General features: G+C 39.5%; 1 long non-coding RNA gene across 1 annotated transcript; it reads right to left on the reverse strand.

The window, feature by feature from the left end:
- Positions 1-9,070: 9,070 nt before the first annotated feature.
- On the reverse strand, positions 9,071-10,447 carry LOC134737612 (uncharacterized). Its single transcript, XR_010122672.1, has 3 exons — positions 10,379-10,447; positions 9,532-9,644; positions 9,071-9,225 (listed from the first exon to the last, which is right to left on the reverse strand). It is a non-coding gene; the product is annotated as an uncharacterized LOC134737612 (long non-coding RNA).
- Between the last annotated feature and the right edge of the window lie 10,185 nt (positions 10,448-20,632).

Below are 20,632 nucleotides of genomic sequence, written 5' to 3' on the forward strand. Positions count from 1 at the left end.
AGGACTAATTTACTAAATGGTCCCTCTGTTGCCTGAAAGAGTTACAAAGTTTCACAAAGTGTCTGACTTACTCGCATGCAGTAGCCCATGTACTAAGAAGATCTGGCTTCAAAAACCCGTTATAGGATTCCTGTGGTTGCTAGTTATTTTCTAATACTACCTGAGGAATGGGAAAGTATGCAAGTCAACAACTTGTTCAAAAGACCAAGTGCATAGTCACTTGAGACAAAGCAATGAAAAACACATTCATGTACACAGACTCCCACGTTTTTCCTCTCTTCCAAGTTCAATGCTTTCCTTTTGTTCTCTAAGCAAAATAGAGCTCACACCCACACAGAGAAAGATAAGCCTTCGATTTTTGGTCTGACTTTTTTTCCTCCTTCATGGAGATGGCTGTATGGGGCTTTCAACTTGTCAGATATAATCTATTCTGGCCACACAGTCTTGAGAGCACGACAGCCACAGAATCTGTGGTGTCAGATGAAAATGGCGTAGAATGCAAGTGCAAAGCATCGCAGAGGTGATGAACATGAGGTTCTCCCTCCCTGAGAAAGAATGAACAAGATCCGGACCTGGAAGAGCAGTTGCAACAAATGACAGGGGCCTCTGTGGACAGAGTGTAGCCCAGAGCCTCAGCTGGCCAAGTGGACAATTCCCAAAGGCTGCAAGTCCTCACATCTCTCTGTCACTCCCACTGAGACATTTTGAAAAGACGGTGAAATAGCCCTTCATCAGGATATGCTGATTCAGACAGACAGCTAAGCCGAGGTGGATTTGTGAACACACTATGGGATGAAATGAGTTCCCCTGTGGTCTGCTGCCCTGTTGCTGTTAAACTGAAACTAGAGAAGCTCAGAGTTGCTAAGAGATTGTCACATTGCTGTGGGAAGAATTTACACAATTGGCGCCCTCAGGCAAGTAGTGCTGAATCTGTCAGTATTCAAGACTGTGTAATTTTTTCAGCTACTTCTTTATTCCAGTCTATGTGGAGCACAGCCTTTTCTCTGCACCTTCAGAGTGAGCATTTATAGCACTGCCAGTTCTGAGGAAGAATGAAGATTGGCTACCAGAAGTGTGGATTCACGGGCTGACCCCAGGGGCAAAACTGGGAAGAAGGCAAACTGTCAGCACTAGGACTGTGGACAGCTCCAAGAATAGAGAAGGGGAAAAAATCTGCAAGGTGAGCCAGGGCAATGGCAGAAGTAAGGAACTCTCCCTAGATATTAGGAGTCATGACACAGCTAGGGTCTGAAACTTGCTGAGCAGTTCAACTGCTGAGTTTGCACTAGGAATAAAGATCAGGATTAAATAGCAGGGCGACATCAAGGTGTAACATCAATGTTGCTCAATTTGCCCTTCCTTTTCTCTGGTAATCGGAGAATCAATATCCATAGCCCCAACTGAGGGAGCAGGGTGATCATGTGAGTTACATACCTTTGCCACAGATCATTGGATCAGAAGAACATCTGACTCAAATGCAACCAATTCATTAGCTGACCGGAGATGCATCTGATCCACTCTCTCGAGAATTTAATATAAAAGATATACCAATTGCAGCTACTCAGATAGTGCTGGACACTAGATCTCGAAAGCTGCAGATATTAAGCAGTTGACACCACAACAACTCAAAGTCACATGCAATCCAGGGTCATGAAGGAGCAGAAACTAAGAGCCTTTGAAAGAAGCTGGTGTGGGAAAGAACAAAGAAGATATGCAGAGAATGGCAAAGATGAGACACCATGTGATCCAAGAGGGAAAGGAAAATGGGTAGATTACCTGTCTGACAGCTTTCAGGTTCTCAAGAGATCTTGTGGTTATTCTTTCAGTCAGGATCTCTGAGATCTCCCACATCTTTTAATCTAACCAGGAAATCCTAATCCTGCAAGGTCCCCCACAGTCAGCATACATCTCATTGTTGTAGTTGGCCAGTTGTTCCAGATTCTTTGGACTGCAAAGGTCAGGAGACTCACTCTAGGGGAAACACTGGGAAGAAGACCAATTGTCAGCACTAGGACTGTAGATAGCTCCAAGAATACAGAGGGAAAACATCTCCCCTAAGAACGAGTGAGTTATCATAAAGATATTCATGAACTCGGTTCAAGGCCAGAGAAATGTCTGGGAACCAAGACGGGTTAAGAACAAGCTGCTCTATCTCCTTGTCTTGCTCAGAGCCTTCACAATCTCTCTCTGATAATGTCTCTGCCCCTCTCTGCTGCAACTCTATACCAACTGGTTTATTCTTTCCCCCTATTCTGTGTAGCTTTCCTCTACTTCAAAGATTCTGCTCTCTCATAGCTTTTACTTTTTCATAACTTCAGCCTGTTGTGACCCCTCACAGCCCTACCTTACCTCATAGCTCCTCGTTATAGTTTCCTTCTATTTCAGATCCCACTGCTAACTGAATTTTCAAGTTCAGCTTCAAAAAAGGGAATATGATCAGCCCTGCTCATCCTTTTGCACCAGGTCATGGGCTGCTGGCCAGTCTCTGATTTGACTATTCTTAGATCAGCACTCACCTCTTATATAACCAGCTCCAGCCAGTAGGGCAGGTTCACATAGTACAAAACATAGCAATTTAGGACTATCCATTCAGAAGAGGCTATGAGCATGGCAGACAATTTGACCAACATGTTTGATATTCCAACCTCTCATTATCACAAATATGCTTAAGATATTGTCCTCTGTTTTAAAAAAAATTACGTAATAAGGCAATCTATCTTGTAATATTAGCAATTATGTTTTAATTTTTTATCTTCTTCTTTTACTTTTTGGAAGTTTCCAAATTTTCCATTAGTAATATGTCCTAATTTTACAGATATATTCAGAAATATTACATTAACTATTAAGAAAACAGATATAGTATCATTTATACCACAAATGTATGGTGTGCAACAACCATGTACCATGCTAGATGCCATAAATACAGCAGTTAACAATAAAGGATCTCTTGTCATGGAACACAGGTGATCATATAATTTGTCAGCCAAATCAGGACACTTTTGAGAGTGAAAGCATTGCTATTAATAATCAGACCAAGACAAAACTAGGACTGTGCTGAGTAAACCTGGGCAGCTAGTGAATGTTCCCATTTATGTAGGCCAGCTAACATTTTAACATTTTGAGCAGAGGACTAGCAGATATAGAGCCTTAACTCTCTTCTCACAAATTAATTTCTAAAGTAAGGAAATTCTGAGAATATGCCAGGCAAGCATTTGGGGACAGGAAGTCCTTTAAATCTCAAGATCCTCATTCTGCACTCTGGAAAACATCCACGGTCCTAGCTCAACCAAGAAGGACAAGGTAAGGGAAGAGTTGGTAAGAGGGGGAGCACACATTGATTGATCATATACCATGTGCCAGCTATGACTTTGGGTGCTGTCCATAAGTCATCGAAATTAATCTCATGACAACTCTGTATTGTAGATATTGTTATATACCCATTCTGCTGACAAGGAAACCAAGACTCAGAGAGTTTACTTAACCAAGGTAACACATCTAACATCAGGACTAAAATTGGATTCCAGCTCTAGCTAACCCCACTATATCAAGCCACCTTTCAAAAGTTAAATTTGAGATCTTAAGACACTGAACCATTATAACCTCTAGTTTCTCCTAGCAAAAATGTGATTAGTTATGAGTTTGTCATAAGAAGTCAAGTTATAGTGGTCATTTTTTTCATATTATCAGCTTCTCAGCTTACCCAAAGCAGAAATGTAGAGAATGAGCTTAACTGGATGCTGCTTCTTGGAGCATTTCTCATGGTCCTTATGTAGGTGGTATCTGAATTTGCCATGTAACTTGAAAATGAGATTTTTGAAGGCTATTAAAAGAAAAATTCTGAAGAGTGTGGTTAGCCCAGGGGAAAACACCCAAGACGCTAAAAAGCATTTGCAACTAATTTCCTATCAATTGAACCAAAAGGGAGTAATTCTATTGATACCAGATTAGTTAATTAAAGAGATATGTCAAATCTGTTTTGACAAATACCGTCATAACTCAAATCTCTATTCACTTTAATGGGATTTGGCCTGCATCAACTCTTTCAAAGCATGAAAGTGGAGTAAAGTAGATTTTGCTAGGATGATTTTACTAACTTTGTTTTGGTTTTTCCAATAAGTATAACCTATATGTATTACGTACATATAGTCTATTTGTCAAAAAAAAAAAAAAGGTATTCTGATCAAACACAAGTGGGGAGAAAAAGTCTCTTGAAATAAAATCACCTGTGAGATGTTTTTCACCACCCTGTTAGCAAAATTCATTTGCAGACTAACAGTCAAAGAATGTCAAAAATGTAAAAACTGCATGGAAAAGCATATAGTCTCTGTGATTTGTTTTATCTCTGCTTCAGATCACAATCGTACATTTTGGACTAAATGTCTTTGGAGAAGCCGCATTGAAGATATTGCAGTTGGAAGACCCTTCTGAAATAGAAAATCTCTATTTATCCTAAGGTCTCTCTTGAAACAAAAGAGCTACCTAGCAACATATTTTGGAAATGCTGAAATTAAAGTTCAGGCTTATGTCCTTATGTACTTAAAATATGAGAGATGAGAAGATAAAAGAATAGAGTGCTGAGGAATGAAACTTTCTTTAAGATGCGAATGTTTGGGCTCGGTACATAAATAGAAAGGGTAATTTCATTTAAAGCAAAAGAAAAATGAAATCCCTTTGTCTCACATAAGTAAATGATGTATCTGTTCCAGAACTTGCACAGCTCTTTACCTTTAGATCTCAAGCTGCAATTCAAACCAGTATTTTAAAATACTCAGGGTCTTTATTCTCCCCTTCAGTTTCTTCCATTAGCAGGGAAATACAATCTTCTTTCATGTGGAGTAGCTGATAACAAAAAGTGGCTAGCACAAGAATGGCCCCACTGAATTCACAGTTGACTTTGCAGAGCTGAATTACATAGAAATAAAGGCAACTACTTACTGTCTCACTGAATTATGGATTTTAGAAAACTGTTTAATAAGGAGGAAAACACTTAAGACAGCTTATATTGAATTTGGCACACACAGAAAACTAACGAAACCAGAACTGATAACAGATTTTGTAGGGAAAGTTAAATTCTAATTTTATGATAGTGTAGAAGCCAAGATATCTTCACAAGGACAGATCCCACAATAACCTTTATGTTAGTAATCTTGGAGGTGTGTGAAATTATATTTTTAAGTGGTCGATCTTTCTTTACCTGCAACTTTAGATTAAAAACTTTTGATACATCTCTGTCCTTTATTAGGCTGCCAGATTTATAGAGAATAAGAAACCCTTCAAACCTTTGCCACTTCCTCTCCTTCAGTTGTTCAATTGTTCAGGAGACTGGATTATCATCAAAATCAGATTGTAAATCCCTCACCAGATGGTAAACTTCTTAAGACTTTTGTCTTAAAATGTATTCATCTTTACAGAGCACTTAGTAAAGTTACAGGAACAAAGCAGGGTCTTAGAAAATGTTTTTAATTGATTTGAATGTATACAACAGATTCAAAAACTCACAAGAATTTTTGTGTTTGTCATTTTTTAATTGTGCATTCATTTAGATTTGCTGATAGCTCACCAGATATCAGCTACTCTGCTAAATGAATAGAATGAACCAGACACAGTCTTCATGCTATGGCAGCTCTCAGTCTAATGTAAGGGAGGCAAACAAGTGAACCAGACAGAGCAATACTGTGTGATGAGCATCAAACATGTTGAAAGAACATGACAGAAGCATATGCTCATTCAAAGGAGAAGCCAGAGCTTCTAGTAAAAGGTGATATCTAAACTGAAACTGTAAGCACATCGTGGAACAAAGAGGGGGAAGGAGGTTCTAGGCAAAGGGAAAAGCATACTGCCAAGGTCAAGACATAAGAGGAAAACCATGTATTGGGAAACTGCAAACAGTTCAGTGAAGGGGGAGTCTAGAGTGCTCTGTAGGCAGGGACGGGACTTTGGAGTGCTTAGGGTACCATGCTAACTCAGTCTTTACAGGCAACTTTGGAATAATAATAATGGTGGTACTTCTGTGTGCTTGTCCATTGCCAAATGTTTGGACTTATCCAAGCTCTCATGATGCAGCTATTACTAGGGGCAAAGAAAAAAGAGAATATGCTTTTAAATAAGGTAAAATAATTCAAAATGATGCTTTTAGTTTAATGGTTTTAGCATATAGACACAAACGTATTATATACTTCTTTTCCTACTTCCACTCTTTCTTCTTTCCCCTCCCTTCATCTTTGCTAGATTCTGATCCCAAGTATATGAAGTCATCATATGAAAGTGAGTAGTGAGGGGAGGGGTGTGGAATTGAGCAGGAATAGGTATAAGAGGTTATCAATTTTGAAGATAATTGTGCACAGGAGTCTTCCCTCATGAGCCCCCAAGCTATTAAAAATAATTAAACCTTTCTGTTCTATATGTTGAATCTACATAGAACTAACCTTTCAGTGAGCTTTTGACAAATTGTAAAACATTTTAACAGTATTGTTTTTTTATCAAACTGAATATATTCAAAATAGGCCTTTGCTGTGAACTAAATAAAGTGAAATCACCTTTCTGGTGAGCAATTGAACAAAATATAGCAAAATTTTAAAACTTTTTATACCTTTTATCCCAAAATCTTACTTCTAGGAAGCTACTTTAAGAAATAAACAAAAGACACGCACAAAGATTTGACTAAACATTATCATGTTTTGATGATCATCATGGTGATGACTAAACAACATCAAAAAATATTCCCATCATGACCAGCTTCAATCTACCAACATAAAGTCATTGAATGCTGAGTTGAGAAGAGATACACATATTGGCTCCAGCACACCAGCAAAAAGGAAACACACAGAGCTCTCGCTCCCTGATTTCTGTTTTAGAAAAACAGCACACACACACACACACACACACACACCCACCCACCATCACTTCATTCACAGCTCATTGGCCAGAATTACTGGCATGGCTTTGCCTAGCTGCAACAGGATCCAGAAGGAAGAAACTGGATATTGGTGAGCATGGCAATGTTCTCCACAAAGCACTATCCTTGGGCTTCCTCTTTCATGCCTGACAAGTCCATCATAGAATTTTCTTAAACAAAAATTGTCCTCTCCCTAAAATAAATTCTACCACTAGCTTCAAAATAATGATTTATTTTTACGTGTTATGTATATGATACACAGATATGAAGGAAAAAATTAAATTATTTCCAGGTGGATGGGTTTAGAAATTTTATTTTCTTTTTATTAAGTTGTATTTCCTAATTTTACCATAATAAACATGGATTGTTTTTATAATAACTTTTTTATGTTTAATATGTATGTGTATTTATACACATATTATGTATACATGATAAACAAACTTATATAAATATGTTTTCCTTGCATAGTTCCTGCAAATTCTTCTTAGTTTAACTCTAAGAAGAACCAGAAGGCAGAATACAGAAACATTTAGTTATCAGTTTTCTGGTCATTCCCAGAACCCGTGTCAATCTACCTTTATGGTTTCTCTCCCATTTTGTCTTAAAAACCTTGTTTGACATTGACTGGCACAGTTAGTTCAAATCTAGATAATATTATATATTTCCCTTTACTCCAGTCAAATACTACAGCCTTCTCTCAATAACTGTGCCTCAGGCAAACCTGACCAGTGTCCTCTAAACTCCTCCCATACCAACCGGTTAATGTCAAAAAACAGAAATATGAAAATTATTCACGGAAAAGTTTTTCTGACTTCTTCCATTAAATTGTCTGAAGAAAAAAAAAATACTGTAATGAAAAAAAAATTTGACAGCCAATTCTTTGATTTTCACTTTCCATCTCATTTCCATGGTCTAAAATTTAATCCTCAGGATACACAAGGGAGGTTTTCTCCATCTCTGAAAACCCAGGAGCTGAGAGGATTGCTCAACTGGAAAAAATTACCCTAAATGAGCAAAGTATAGAAGTGTACTTATAAAATCTAAAGTTCCAAATAAATAGGAGGTATTATTACTACATTTCAGTACATCCAATACTGCAGTTTGTACTCAGTATACATGAGTTTTCTAGAAAGAAGTGTTACTTGTGCACACACACACGTCTATTTATTTTAATATCATCCCTCCACATAGTGCCTTTGCTATTTATTGTCTGCAGTATTGGAATAATTGGAAGAATAAAGATTTGCATCTTTATCTTTAACCTGGAATAAGTTAATTGTAATCTCTCTTAATTGTTGACTTGTAACTTAAGTTTATTTTCAAAGTGGATGCTAAAATAAATACATAAATCCATTTTTTTTGAAGGTAAGAATAAAGCATGGCAAGAAAATTTATAAACACTTAGAAAATGTTTGACACAAATTTATTACCTCTGCAACATTCCCTTACATGTCAGGTACCCATATCCCAGCACTGGGTGTTTTGTCAGATAATGGAGGAATATTCATTGAATTGAAAAGAGCTGGAGTACGACATTAGATTACAACTTTTATATCCAAGAGAAGTACATAAGAGCAATGCCTCTTCTTCTTTTTATCTGCTTCCCCTTTCCCTTCAGGCAAAAATATAAATGAAAAATACCTTCTACCTTCAATCAAATACCAAAGATAAAATGCCCGATTGCTTGCTTGACTGCTTACAATGGAGGTCTAACAAATGTTAATCTATTTCTGCAGCCAACAGAGAGGGGCAGCTGGAAAGAGGAGAAGAGGATTAGAAGAGCTTTTCCTCAGTGGCATTTTTGAGACTTCAAAATGCTCTTAGAAGCTACTTAACAACAAAATCAGTTGATCCCATTGTTGCAGCTCAGAATTCTGTTTCAGTATATCGCAGCTGAGTAAGGAAGCTAAGGCGCTGGAGTGGTATTAATGCATCGCCCATGGATATGTCCAAAAGCTCTTGATTATAGCACCTTAAAGAAGTCTTACAAAAATCCTCCAGCCTTCCACAAGACCTGGGTCTCCTGGGGCCAGGACTACCAAAGGGAAAATAAAATCCCAGATCTCTGAGGGTCTCACCAAGTTGTATTTCTGGAATTTCATCTTGCTCCACTTCCACCCACCCACCCCTACTCTAATTTCAAGCCCCCTTTATGGTGGAAGTGTGTGTAGAGATCCTCTTCCCATCCTCATGGGGCATGGATGGCTCCCTGTTGTGCTGCTACAGTTTCTGGTCTCTTTCCTTTGATGCAACCACCAGTGCCAAGCTTTGAACATTAACACCTGTGACACACCACTGCCTCCACTGAGGGGTCAGATGCTGCCCAGGTGCTGGAGAGGAGGAGGAAAAAGAGGTGGAATGTGAGAGGAAACATCCTTTCTCCCTCCCTTCCTGCTATGGTTAATTGTATGTGTCAAGTTGTCTAGGTCATGGTACCTAGTTGTTTGTCCCCTCCAAATCACGTGTTGAAATGTAATGCCCTGGTGGGAGGCGTTTGGATCACGGGGACAGATCCCTCATGAATGGCTCAGCACCATCCCCTTGGTGATGAGTGAGTTCTCACTCTGGTAGTTCACAAGAGATCTGGTTGTTTAAAAGAGTGTGTCACCTCCCCCAGCCCTTGCTCCCTCTCTTACCTTGTGATACACTGGTTCCTCTTCACCTTCCACTATGATTGGAAGCTTCCTGAGGCCCCTATCAGAAGCAGAAGCCAGCACGATTCTTCCTGCACAGCCTGCAGAACTGTGAGCTAAAATAAACCTTTTCTTATAAATTACCCAGACTCAGGTATTTATTTATAGTAACACAAGAATGGACTAACACAGTATTATTCAAAGGTGATTAACATTTAAATCAGTCCTTTTTGAGTAAAGCAGCTTACCCATTATAATGTGGGTAGTCTTTATCCAATCAGTTCAAGGCATTAAGAAAAAAGACTGAGGTTCCCCCAAAGAAGAAGGAATTCTGCCTCCATATGGCCTTCAGATTGCGATAGACAACACTGACTCTTGCTGGAATGTCCAGCCTGCCGGCTTGCCCTATGAATTTCAGAGTGAACAGTCCCACAGTTGGATGAGCCAATTCCTTCACATAAATCTCTCTCTCCTCTATTTCTCTCTCTCTCACAGTCTCGCTGATAGATAGATAGATAGACAGATAGATAGATAGATAGATAGATAGTCATGTGTCATTTAACAACAGGAATACGTTGTGAGAAGTGTTTTGCTAGGCAATTTCATCGTTGTGTGAACATCACACAGTGTTATATTTACACACACCTAGATTGGTCCAGCCTACTACATTCTGAGGCTACATGTATAGCCTATTACTCCTAGGCTACAAACCTGTACAGCATGTGACTGTACTGAATACTGTGGCCATTGTAACACAGTGATTGGTATTTGTATGTCTAAACATAGAAAAAGATACAGTAAAAATATAGTATAGTTTTTTTAAAATGGTATACTTGTATGGGGCACTTACCATGAATGGAGCTTGCAGGCCTGGAAGTTGCTCTTGTTGAGTCAGTGAGTGGTGAGTGAATGCAAAGGCCTAGAACAAAACTGTATATTACTGTACTGTAGAATTTATAAACATTGTACACTTAGGTAACACTAAATTTATGTTTTTAATTTTTCTTTCTTCAATGGTAAATTAACATGAGCTTACTGTAATTTTTTTACTTTATAAACTTTTTTAACTTTTTGACTCTTTCATAATAACACTTAGCTTAAAACACAAACACATTGTACAGCTATATAGCATTTTTTGTATCCTTATTCTATATGCTTTCTTATTTTCAATTTTTTTCTTTGCTTTTTAATTTTTTTGTTAAAAACTAAGACACAAACACATACATTTGCCTAGGCCTACACAAGGTCAGGGTCGTCAACAGCCTTCTCTTCCACCTCCAAATCTCATTCCACTGGAAGGTCTTCAGGGGCAATAACACGCATGGAGCTGTCATTGCCTATGATAAAAATGCCTTCTCCTGAAATACCTCCTGAAGGGCTTGCCTGAGGCTGTTTCACAGTTAACTTTAATGTTATATAAGTAGAAGGAGAACTCTAAAATAACAGTAAAAACGATAATATAATAAGTACATAAATCAGTAACATAGTAATTTTAGTATCATTATCAAGTATTATATACTGTATATAACCATAAGTGCTATACTTTTATATGACTGACAGCTCAGTAGTTTCTTTACACAAACAACTCCACAAACATATGGGTAACACATTGTGCTCTGACATTACAATGGCTACAGCATCACCAGGTGATAGGAATTTTTCAGCTCCATGATAAGCCAATAATAGGACCACCATCAATATGCAGTCTATTGTTGACTGAAACGTTGTTCTACAGAACGTGTGTGTGTGTGTGTGTGTGTCCTGGTTCTGACTCTCTAGAAAACCCTTACTAACACACTTTCCCAGCAGTCAAAACTTGCCTCTCCTCATGGGACAGCCCATAGGGTCTAAAAAGTGGAGCTGCATGCTCAAGATCCCAACCCCTTCAATGAAGGCATCATCCAACACTTCACGGGTATAGGTTGTGAAGCCCAATCTTATGGCTGGACTCTGAGTAACCTTCAGGGCTTTTTACACTGACCCACACCCTAAAGGTTGAAAGAAAATCAGGTTTGAAAGAAAATAAGTAGCTAAAGAACATTCCCTTCTTCCCACATTCTGCCTCAGACCCAAAAGGGACCAGGGGAGTTTGCCTGGTCTCCCAACCCAAGAGGATACTTTCCTACTCTCTCTCCCCTCAGTCATGGCTGCTGAGGAGAAATAACTTTCTGGTTATTGAGAACTTTGAATTCAGCAGACATATGTCTGTATCCACCCTACACTTCATGATGATTAGGTCTTGACACAGACAGGGGTTTTCTTCAAGATTACAAACAGGGAAGAGATCTCCTGTGGGCATTATAAGACCAAAATGTGCATCATTCCATTTCTCTGTTTGCCACTGATCTGGAGCTTGGACAGGAGAACAGTCTCAAATTCTACCTTGAGGCTTTCCATTGTTGCTGGCTCCTTAGTCTGAAAGCCAAGTCTTTCTCTGTGAGCATAAATCAAACTCTAGTGTTATCTTCCAAATTGTTCATTAGTAATTCAGAGGCATGGCTCTCTAAACAAAGATGAGTCTTCCTGACCTATACCCTATACCCTTTCCTTGTGAATTTAATGTGCTTTATTGCCCTTCATCTTGTATGGGTCAAAACCAGTGTCTCATGTTTCTTACCTTTCCCATTCTCTCTTGGTCATTTTTTTTGTTTGTTTAGTCTCTCCAATATGCAATTGACCTGAATTATTTCAACAACTGCATTTTCCTTCCATTTCACATTTGCTCTAGAAACCAAACCTTAACATATTTCATCTCCATTCACTATATTTTAGGGATTTCTTCTTATATCATGAGTTCATGGACAATCTGAGGAAGCTTGAATTACAAGTAGTCAATTGAGCTATCTACCTCATTTATATTTATTATCTATATTCACATACACAGGGCACCAAATTTCTCTGGAAAATCAGCTGTGCTACTTCCTTTTTTATTATTATTATTATTATTATTATTATTATTATTATTATTATTATACTTTAGGTTTTATGGTACATGTGCACAATGTGCAGGTAAGTTACATATGTATACATGTGCCATGCTGGTGCGCTGCAACCACCAACTCGTCATCTAGCATTAGGTATATCTCCCAGTGCTATCCCTCCCCCCTCCCCCCACCCCACAACAGTCCCCGAAGTGTGATGTTCCCCTTCCTGTGTCCATGTGTTCTCATTGTTCAATTCCCACCTATGAGTGAGAATATGCGGTGTTTGGTTTTTTGTTCTTGCGATAGTTTACTGAGAATGATGATTTCCAATTTCATCCATGTCCCTACAAAGGATATGAACTCATCATTTTTTATGGCTGCATAGTATTCCATGGTGTATATGTGCCACATTTTCTTAATCCAGTCTATCATTGTTGGACATTTGGGTTGGTTCCAAGTCTTTGCTATTGTGAATAGTGCCGCAATAAACATACGTGTGCATGTGTCTTTATAGCAGCATGATTTATAGTCCTTTGGGTATATACCCAGTAATGGGATGGCTGGGTCGAATGGAATTTCTAGTTCTAGATCCCTGAGGAATCGCCACACTGACTTCCACAAGGGTTGAACTAGTTTACAGTCCCACCAACAGTGTAAAAGTGTTCCTATTTCTCCACATCCTCTCCAGCACCTGCTGTTTCCTGACTTTTTAATGATTGCCATTCTAACTGGTGTGAGATGGTATCTCATTGTGGTTTTGATTTGCATTTCTCTGATGGCCAGTGATGGTGAGCATTTTTTCATGTGTTTTTTGGCTGCATAAATGTCTTCTTTTGAGAAGTGTCTGTTCATGTCCTTCGCCCACTTTTTGATGGGGTTGTTTGTTTTTTTCTTGTAAATTTGTTGGAGTTCATTGTAGATTCTGGATATTAGCCCTTTGTCAGATGAGTAGGTTGCGAAAATTTTCTCCCATTCTGTAGGTTGCCTGTTCACTCTGATGGTAGTTTCTTTTGCTGTGCAGAAGCTCTTGAGTTTAATTAGATCCCATTTGTCAATTTTGGCTTTTGTTGCCATTGCTTTTGGTGTTTTAGACATGAAGTCCTTGCCCATGCCTATGTCCTGAATGGTAATGCCTAGGTTTTCTTCTAGGGTTTTTATGGTTTTAGGTCTAACATTTAAGTCTTTAATCCATCTTGAATTGATTTTTGTATAAGGTGTAAGGAAGGGATCCAGTTTCAGCTTTCTCCATATGGCTAGCCAGTTTTCCCAGCACCATTTATTAAATAGGGAATCCTTTCCCCATTTCTTGTTTTTGTCAGGTTTGTCAAAGATCAGATAGTTGTAGATATGTGGCATTATTTCTGACGGCTCTGTTCTGTTCCATTGATCTATATCTCTGTTTTGGTACCAGTACCATGCTGTTTTGGTTACTGTAGCCTTGTAGTATAGTTTGAAGTCAGGTAGTGTGATGCCTCCAGCTTTGTTCTTTTGGCTTAGGATTGACTTGGCGATGCGGGCTCTTTTTTGGTTCCATATGAACTTTAAAGTAGTTTGTTCCAATTCTGTGAAGAAAGTCATTGGTACCTTGATGGGGATGGCATTGAATCTGTAAATTACCTTGGGAAGGATGGCCATTTTCATGATATTGATTCTTCCTACTCATGAGCATGGAATGTTCTTCCATTTGTTTGTATCCTCTTTTATTTCCTTGAGCAGTGGTTTGTAGTTCTCCTTGAAGAGGTCTTTCACATCCCTTGTAAGTTGGATTCCTAGGTATTTTATTCTCTTTGAAGCAATTGTGAATGGGAGTTCACTCATGATTTGGCTCTCTGTTTGTCTGTTATTGATGTATAAGAATGCTTGTGATTTTTGCACATTGATTTTGTATCCTGAGACTTTGCTGAAGTTGCTTATCAGCTTAAGGAGATTTTGGGCTGAGACAATGGGGTTTTCTAGATATACTATCATGTCATCTGCAAACAGGGACAATTTGACTTCCTCTTTTCCTAATTGAATACCCTTGATTTCCTTCTCCTGCCTAATTGCCCTGGCCAGAACTTCCAACACTATGTTGAATAGAAGTGGCGAGAGAGGGCATCCCTCTCTTGTGCCAGTTTTCAAAGGGAATGCTTCCAGTTTTTGCCCATTCAGTATGATATTGGCTGTGGGTTTGTCATAAATAGCTCTTATTATTTTGAGATACGTCCCATCAATTCCTAATTTATTGAGAGTTTTTAGCATGAAGGGTTGTTGAATTTTGTCAAAGGCCTTTTCTGCATCTATTGAGATAATCATGTGGTTTTTGTCTTTGGTTCTGTTTATATGCTGGATTACATTTATTGATTTGCATATATTGAACCAGCCTTGCATTCCAGGGATGAAGCCCACTTGATCAGGGTGAATAAGCTTTTTGATGTGCTGCTGGATTCTGTTTGCCAGTATTTTATTGAGGATTTTTGCATCAATGTTCATCAAGGATATTGGTCTAAAATTCTCTTTTTTTGTTGTGTCTCCGCCAGGCTTTGGTATCAGGATGATGCTGGCCTCATAAAACGAGTTAGGGAGGATTCCCTCTTTTTCTATTGATTGGAATAGTTTCAGAAGGAATGGTACCAGCTCCTCCTTGTACCTCTGGTAGAATTCGGCTGTGAACCCATCTGGTCCTGGACTTTTTTTGGTTGGTAAGCTATTGATTATTGCCACAATTTCAGCTCCTGTTATTGGTCTATTCAGAGATTCAACTTCCTCCTGGTTTAGTCTTGGGAGGGTGTATGTGTTGAGGAATTTATCCATTTCTTCTAGATTTTCTAGTTTATTTGCATAGAGGTGTTTGTAATATTCTCTGGTGGTAGTTTGTATTTCTGTGGGATCGGTGGTGATATCCCCTTTATCATTTTTTATTGCATCTATTTGATTCTTCTCTCTTTTTTTCTTTATTAATCTTGCTAGTGGTCTATCAATTTTGTTGATCCTTTCAAAAAACCAGCTCCTGGATTCATTTATTTTTTGAAGGGTTTTTTGTGTCTCTATTTCCTTCAGTTCTCCTCTGATTTTAGTTATTTCTTGCCTTCTGCTAGCTTTTGAATGTGTTTGCTCTTGCTTTTCTAGTTCTTTTAATTGTGATGTCAGGGTGTCAATTTTGGATCTTTCCTGCTTTCTCTTGTGGGCATTTAGTGCTATAAATTTCCCTCTACACACTGCTTTGAATGCATCCCAGAGATTCTGGTATGTTGTATCTTGGTTCTCGTTGGTTTCAAAGAACATCTTTATTTCTGCCTTCATTTCGTTATGTACCCAGTAGTCATTCAGGAGCAGGTTGTTCAGTTTCCACGTAGCTGAGTGGTTTTGAGTGAGATTCTTAATCCTGAGTTCTAGCTTGATTGCACTGTGATCTGAGAGACAGTTTGTTACAATTTCTGTTCTTTTACATTTATTGAGGAGAGCTTTACTTCCAAGTATATGGTCAATTTTGGAATAGGTGTGGTGTGGTGCTGAAAAAAATGTATATTCTGTTGATTTGGGGTGGAGAGTTCTGTAGATGTCTATTAGGTCCGCTTGGTGCAGAGCTGAGTTCAATTCCTGGGTATCCTTGTTGACTTTCTGTCTCGTTGATCTGTCTAATGTTGACAGTGGGGTGTTAAAGTCTCCCATTATTAATGTGTGGGAGTCTAAGTCTCTTTGTAGGTCACTCAGGACTTGCTTTATGAATCTGGGTGCTCCTGTATTGGGTGCATATATATTTAGGATAGTTAGCTCTTCTTGTTGAATTAATCCCTTTACCATTATGTAATGGCCTTCTTTGTCTCTTTTGATCTTTGTTGGTTTAAAGTCTGTTTTATCAGAGACTAGGATTGCAACCCCTGCCTTTTTTTGTTTTCCATTTGCTTGGTAGATCTTCCTCCATCCTTTTATTTTGAGCCTATGTGTGTCTCTGCACGTGAGATGGGTTTCCTGAATACAGCACACTGATGGGTCTTGACTCTTTATCCAATTTGCCAGTCTGTGTCTTTTAATTGGAGCATTTAGTCCATTTACATTTAAAGTTAATATTGTTATGTGTGAATTTGATCCTGTCATTATGATGTTAGCTGGATATTTTGCTCATTAGTTGATGCAGTCTCTTCCTAGTCTCGATGGTCTTTACATTTCGGTATGATTTTGCAGTGGCTGGTACCGGTTGTGCCTTTCCATGTTTAGTGCTTCCTTCAGGAGCTCTTTTAGGGCAGGCCTGGTGGTGACAAAATCTCTCAGCATTTGCTTGTCTGTAAAGTATTTTATTTCTCCTTCACTTATGAAGCTTAGTTTGGCAGGATATGAAATTCTGGGTTGAAAATTCTTTTCTTTAAGAATGTTGAATATTGGCCCCCACTCTCTTCTGGCTTGTAGGGTTTCTGCTGAGAGATCCGCTGTTAGTCTGATGGGCTTCCCTTTGATGGTAACCCGACCTTTCTCTCTGGCTGCCCTTAACATTTTTTCCTTCATTTCAACTTTGGTGAATCTGACAATTATGTGTCTTGGAGTTGCTCTTGTCGAGGAGTATCTTTGTGGCATTCTCTGTATTTCCTGAATCTGAATGTTGGCCTGCCTTGCTAGATTGGGGAAGTTCTCCTGGATAATATCCTGCAGAGTGTTTTCCAACTTGTTTCCATTCTCCCCGTCACTTTCAGGTACACCAATCAGACGTAGATTTGGTCTTTTCACATAGTCCCACATTTCTTGGAGGCTTTGCTCGTTTCTTTTTATTCTTTTTTCTCTAAACTTCCCTTCTCGCTTCATTTCATTCATTTCATCTTCCAGGGCTGATACCCTTTCTTCCATTTGATCGCATCGGCTCCTGAGGCTTCTGCATTCTTCACGTAGTTCTCGAGCCTTGGTTTTCAGCTCCATCAGCTCCTTTAAGCACTTCTCTGTATTGGTTATTCTAGTTATACATTCTTCTAAATTTTTTTCAAAGTTTTCAACTTCTTTGCCTTTGGTTTGAATATCCTCCCGTAGCTCGGAGTAATTTGATCGTCTGAAGCCTCCTTCTCTCAGCTCGTCAAAGTCATTCTCCGTCCAGCTTTGTTCCGTTGCTGGTGAGGAACTGCGTTCCTTTGGAGGAGGAGAGGTACTCTGCTTTTTAGAGTTTCCAGTTTTTCTGCTCTGTTTTTTCCCCATCTTTGTGGTTTTATCTACTTTTGGTCTTTGATGATGGTGATGTACAGATGGGTTTTTGGTGTGGATGTCCTTTCTGTTAGTTTTCCTTCTAACAGACAGGACCCTCAGCTGCAGGTCTGTTGGAGTACCTGGCCGGCCGTGTGAGGTGTCAGTCTGCCCCAGCTGGGGGGTGCCTACCAGTTAGGCTGCTCGGGGGTCAGGGGTCAGGAACCCACTTGAGGAGGCAGTCAGCCCGTTCTCAGATCTCCAGCTGCGTGCTGGGAGAACCACTGCTCTCCTCACAGCTGTCAGACAGGGACATTTAAGTCTGCAGAGGTTACTGCTGTCTTTTTGTTGGTCTGTGTCCTGCCCCCAGAGGTGGAGCCTACAGAGGCAGGCAGGCCTCCTTGAGCTGTGGTGGGCTCCACCCAGTTCAAGCTTCCAGGCTGCTTTGTTTACCTAAGCGAGCCTGGGCAATGGCGGGCGCCCCTCCCCCAGCCTCACTGCCGACTTGCTGTTTGATCTCAGACTGCTGTGCTAGCAATCAGCGAGACTCCGTGGGCGTAGGACCCTCTGAGCCAGGTGCGGGCTATACTCTCCTGGGGCACCGTTTCCTAAGCCCGTCGGAAAAGCACAGTATTCGGGTGGGAGTGGCCCGATTTTCCAGGTGCCGTCTGTCACCCTGGAAGGGGAACTCCCTGACCCCTTGCGCTTCCCTAGTGAGGCAATGCCTCGCCCCTGCTTCGGCTGGCGCACGGTGTGCTCACCCACTGACCTGCGCCCACTGTCTGGCACTCCCTAGTGAGATGAACACGGTACCTCAGATGGAAATGCAGAAATCACCCGTCTTCTGTGTCGCTCGCGCTGGGAGCTGTAGACCGGAGCTGTTCCTATTCGGCCATCTTGGCTCCTCCCCCCAGCTGTGCTACTTCTAAGGTACAAAACAAAATGTGTAAGATTGTCTGAGAGATTTAAAGCTGTTGTCGTAGTAACTGGGAAATTACCACCTACAACCACTCCACTGAGGCCTGAAACTCAGTTAATTACCACTGCTTAATTAATCCAAGAGGCTCTCTCACTGAATGCCCAGCTGGGTTCTGAAAATAATCACTAAATAACCCAAAGGTCTTCCAGAAGCCAGGAGAACAGCACTTTGGCCTGCCTGTAGAGGCAGAGATTTAATTCATCCCTCTGGTCTCCTTCTGGTTCACTGCAAAGCTGGTTACCACTAAGGAGAAAGGAAAGGTTAAAGATCTCTGAACAAAAGAGGTTCACATAGAAACGAGGCACTCTCTAGAATGTGAGCCACATTTCCTGGAGAAAGCACAACATCCCATGGTCATGAAGCAGAAAGATAGATCTGCAGATAAATAGCAAGTACCTTGGCTCCAAAAAGAAAAGATAGCCTAAAAAATTACCCTGGTGATATGTATGGAGGTGCCCCAATCAGCTAAAAGTATAGTTTCTGACCAACAAGGCAAACAGTTTTTAAGAATGCAAGATACAGAGATAGGCTGAGTTCAAATTCTAACTCACCATTCACCTGATGGGTCATCTTCCTGAGCTTAACTAAGCTTCAGTATCTTTATCTGTTAAGTGGGAGTCATCCTAGAATTGTGTTGAGGATTAAATGAGATCATCTAAATTAAGTACTTAACTAAACATCTACCACATAGTAAATTCTTCATAAATGTTATAACTGATTATTATATATGAAGAATCCCATTAACAGTTATCTCATGCTCCAACCACTCCTAACAGCTGCTGAATAATTTGGAAGCAATTGTGACGTCAGAAAAAGTCTTGGATTTTGAGATACTGGACAAAAAAAAAAAAAAAAAAAAAACTGAAGGAACTGTGGATAGCATTCTTGTATTTAATCCCAGAGAAAGGTAAGAAATTTGAAATACAAAAGAGGAATAAGAGTCCAGGAAATGAATAGCAAGTATTATTAGATGGGGACAGAGAATGGAGTTTGGCATCCTGAATGGTTGTTCAAATTCTCAGAACAAGAGACCCACCTGGCTAGGGAAAATGTTGGTCTATAGAAGAACCCACTGTCTGTCAACAGGAGAAAGAATAAACAAATGTTATAGTCACATAATGAAATACTATTCACAATTTTCTTTAATTAAGTACTAAACACACAACACATGGATGAATTACAAAAACATTGTGAGTAAAAGAAGTCAAGTACAAGAGCACATATATATACAAACATATACATATATGAAGAAGTTCTGTAAGAGACAAAACTAATCTAATAGTGATAGAAAACAGAACAGTGGGCTGGGCACAGTGGTTCACACCTGTAATCCCAGAACTTTGGGAGGCCAAGGATCACAAGGTCAGGAGTTCGAGACCAGCCTAGCCAACATAGTGAAACTCCATCTCTACTAAAAATACAAAAATTAGCCAGGCATGGTGATGGGTGACTGTAGTCTCAGCTACTCAGGAGGCTGAGGCAGGAGAATTGCTTGAACCTGGGAGGTGGAGGTTGCAGTGAGCCTAGATTGCGCCACTGCACTCCAACCTAGGTGACAGAGTGAGACTCTGTCTCAAAAGAAAAAAAGAAAAGAAAAGAGAACAGTGGTTGTCTCTGGAATGGAGCAGGGCAGGAAACTGACTGGAAGGAGGCACAAGGGAATTTCTTAGGATGACGGAAATGTTCTATAGCTTGCTTTGGTGGTGGTTTGTCAGAACATGTTGAACTGAACTGTATGTATTTTATTATATCTTAATTATAATTTAATTTTCTAAAATAGAGCAAACTAAGACATTTCAGATTAACAATGACTGATATTGAAAAAAGTTACCATACACAGGATCTTCTTGAAAAAAATACTAAAGGATGTTTCTTAGTAAGAAGGAAATTAAACCTACAATGAAGAAATTAAAGTAAAGAAAGTGAAGAAATAGGCGAAGCACTGACTGTATAAAACAATGCCAAAAGTATTGACTGATCTTGTGCATGTGTGTTTTTAAAGATGGAATTAAATAATATACAATAATAACATGAAAGGAAAGATATACTGCTTTTTCAT

Source organism: Pongo pygmaeus, chromosome 10, assembly GCF_028885625.2.
Source record: "Pongo pygmaeus isolate AG05252 chromosome 10, NHGRI_mPonPyg2-v2.0_pri, whole genome shotgun sequence".
NCBI classification, from domain to species: Eukaryota; Metazoa; Chordata; class Mammalia; order Primates; family Hominidae; genus Pongo; species Pongo pygmaeus.